At 37.4% G+C, this 3,775-nt stretch overlaps 1 non-coding gene across 1 annotated transcript; it reads right to left on the reverse strand.

Moving 5' to 3' along the window:
* Nucleotides 1-2,039: 2,039 nt before the first annotated feature.
* LOC127740267 (small nucleolar RNA R71) lies at nt 2,040-2,147 on the reverse strand. Its single transcript, XR_008000947.1, has one exon. It is a non-coding gene; the product is annotated as a small nucleolar RNA R71 (small nucleolar RNA).
* Nucleotides 2,148-3,775: the final 1,628 nt, after the last annotated feature.

Raw genomic sequence — 3,775 nt, forward strand, 5'->3', positions numbered from 1 at the left:
GCAATTGAGCGTACCATGTTGATGGCGCCATTGATGATCACAATTTCGTGCACCAAGTTTTTGGCGCCGTTGCCAGGGAATTAAATGTCCTAACTACAGTTTCGCATTTCTTCCCTGCAATAACAGTGCCAAGTTTTGATCCGGCAACAGCACCAAGTTTTTGGCGCCGTTGTCGGGGATTGTTGAGTTTGGACAACTGACGGTTCATCTTGTTGCTTAGATTAGGTATTTTTCTTCAGAGTTCTTAAGAATGAATTCTAGTGTTTCAAGGTGATGTTCTTATCATCACCAAAGCTGATTGATCTTCATCAATTTAGCTCTTGAATGCAATGTTCTGCTGAAGCTTGGCTAGCCATGTCTAATTCCTTTAGACTGAAGCTTTAGACTAACATTGCATGATTCCTGGAATTCTCATTAAGAATTTTGATATCTTTACTTTCTTTTCCACTTAATTTTCGAAAAATCCAAAAATATTACAAAAGCATAAAAATAAAAAAATATTTTATGTTTCTTGTTGAGTCTAGTATCTCATTTTAAGTTTGGTGTCAATTGCATGTTTCTATTCTTCTTGAATTCATGCATGTGTCTTCATTAATCTTCAAGTTGTTCTTGATGATTTCCTTGTTTTGATCTTTAAATTCTCTTGTCTCGAGTGTTTTGTTGTTTTTCATATGCATTCTCATTTTGTTAGTGTCAATGGTATACAAACTGCTAAGTTTGGTGTCTTGCATGCATTGTTATTTGATTTTAGTTACATTTTAATTATTAAAAATCCAAAAAAATTTTAATTTGTGTCTTTTCAAGTCAATAATACAGAGAATTGAAGATTCAGAATTTATGTCTTTTCAAGTCAAAAATACAGAGAATTGAAGATTCAGAACATACAACAGAGGAATTACACAGAAAAAGGTTGGGCGTTCAAAACACCCAGTGAAGAAGGAAAACTGGCGTTTAAACGCCAGCCAGGGTGCCTGGCTGGGCGTTTAACTCTCAAAAGGGTAGTGTTTTGGGCGCTAAACGCCAGAATGGATACCATTCTGGGCGTTTAACGCCAGGATGGCACAAGAGGGAAGATTCTGTTTTTAATTCAAATATTTTTTTTCAGGTTTTCAAAATTTTTCAAAATCAAATCTTTTTCAAATCATATCTTTTCAATCATATGTTTTCAAAATCAATTTCTTTATATTTTCAAAAATACTTGCTAACAATTAATGATTTGATTCAACATTTCAAGTATGTTGCCTTGATTTGATTCAACATTTCAAGTATGTTGCCTTTTCTGTTGAGAAAGGTTTAATGTTTGAATCATATCTTTTCTTGTTAGCCAAGTCATTAATTTTTAAAATCAAATCTTTTTAAATTGTTTTTCAAATCATATCTTCTCAATCATATCTTTTTAAAACTATATCTTTTCAATGATATAATTTTCTCACATCTTTTTCAAAATAGTTTTCAATCATATCTTTTTACTTTCTAATTTCAAAATCTTTTTCAAAAATCACTTTATTTCTTTTTCCACTCTTAAGTTTTCGAAAATCAATTAGTATTTTTTCAAAATGTTTTTAAAATCTTTTTATTTTATTTCTTCCCCTCTTCTCACATCCTTCTATTTATGGACTAACACTACTCCTCAATGCACAATTCAAACTCCGTCTTTCCTTGATAAGTTCGAATTTTCTACCTCTTCCTTTCATTTTTCTTTTCCTCTGACACCTCAAGGAAACTCTATACTGTGACATAGAGGATTCCATATTTTCCTGTTTTCTTCTCTTTCATATGAGCAGGAGCAAAGACAAAAGCATTATTGTTGAGGTTGACCCTGAACCTGAAAGAACCTTGAAGCGAAAGCTAAGAGAAGCTAAGGCACAACTCTCTATAGAGGACCTAACAGAAATCTTCAAACAAGAAGAAGACATGGCAGCCGAAAACAACAACAATGCCAACAATGCAAGGAAGGTGCTGGGTGACTTTACTGCACCTACTCCCGACTTCTATGGGAGAAGCATCTCTATCCCTGCCATTGGCCTAAAAGATTGAGTAAGCTTAGAGTGGAAGTCCAAACCTTCAGACAGAAGGAAGGTGAATCCCTCTATGAAGCTTGGGAAAGATACAAATAATTGATCAGAAAGTGCCCTTCTGACATGCTTTCTGAATGGAGCATCATAGGTATCTTCTATGATGGTCTGTCTGAACTGTCCAAGATGTCTTTGGATAGCTCTGCTGGAGGATCTCTTCATCTGAAGAAAATGCCTGCAGAAGCTCAAGAACTAATTGAAATGGTTGCAAATAACCAATTCATGTACACTTCTGAAAGGAATCCTGTGAACAATGGGACAAATCAGAAGAAAGGAGTTCTTGAGATTGATACTCTGAATGCCATATTGGCTCAAAACAAAATATTGACTCAACAAGTCAATATGATTTCTCAAAGTCTGTCTGGAATGCAAGCAGTACCAGGCAGTACTAAGGACACTTCATATGAAGAAGAAGCTTATGATCCTGAGAATCCTTCAATAGAAGAGGTGAATTACATGGGAGAATCCTATGGAAACACCTATAATCCTTCATGGAGGAATAATCCAAATCTCTCATGGAAGGATCAACAGAGACCTCAACAAGGTTTCAACAACAATAATGGTGGAAGAAACAAGTTTAGCAATGGCAAGCCTTTTCCATCATCTTCTTAGCAACAGACAAAGAATTCTAAGCAGAGCAACTCTGACTTAGAAACCATGGTCTCTGATCTAATCAAAACCACTCAAAGTTTCATGACTGAAACAAGGTCCTCCATTAGAAACTTGGAGGCACAAGTGGGACAGTTGAGCAAGAAAATTACTGAACTCCCTCCTAGTACCCTTCCAAGTAATACAAAAGAGAATCCAAAAGGAGAATGCAAGGCCATTAACATGACCCACATGGCCGAACTTGGAGAGGAGGAAGAGGCAGTGATCGCCACTGAGGAAGACCTCAATGGACGTCTACTGGCCTCCAATGAGTTCCCTAATGAGGAACAATGGGAATTTGAGGCTCACATAGAGATCATAGAGATTCCATTGGATTTACTTCTGCCATTCATGAGCTCTGATGAGTATTCTTCCTCTGAAGAGGATGAGTATGTCACTGAAGAGCAAGTTGCTAAATACCTTGGAGCAATCATGAAGCTAAATGACAAGTTATTTGGTAATGAGACTAGGGAGGATGAACCCCCTTTGCTCACCAAAGAATTGGATGACTTGTCTAGGCAGAAACTACCTCAAAAGAGACAAGATCTGGGAAGTTCTCAATACCTTGTGCCATAGGCACCATGACCTTCAAGAAGGCCTTGTGTGACCTAGGGTCAAGTGTAAACCTCATGCCTCTCTCTGTAATGGAGAAGCTAGGGATCTTTGAGGTACAAGCTATAAGAATCTCACTAGAGATGGCAGACAATTCAAGAAAACAAGCTTATGGGCTTGTAGAGGATGTTCTGGTAAAGATTGAAGACCATTACATCCCTGCTGATTTCATAGTCCTAGAAACTGGGAAGTGCATGAATGAATCCATCATCCTTGGCAGACCCTTCCTTGCCATAGCAAAGGCTGTGATTGATGTGGACAGAGGAGAATTGATCATTCTAGTGAATGAAGAATCCTTTGTGTTTAAGGCTCAAGGATATCCCTCTGTCACCATGGAGAGGAAGCATGAAGAGCTTCTCTCAAAACAGAGCCAAACAGAGCCCCCACAGTCAAACTCTAAGTTTGGTGTTGGGAGGCCACAACCAAATTCTAAGTTTGGT

The sequence above is a fragment of the Arachis duranensis genome, chromosome 6 (genome assembly GCF_000817695.3).
Source record: "Arachis duranensis cultivar V14167 chromosome 6, aradu.V14167.gnm2.J7QH, whole genome shotgun sequence".
Classification (NCBI taxonomy): Eukaryota; Viridiplantae; Streptophyta; class Magnoliopsida; order Fabales; family Fabaceae; genus Arachis; species Arachis duranensis.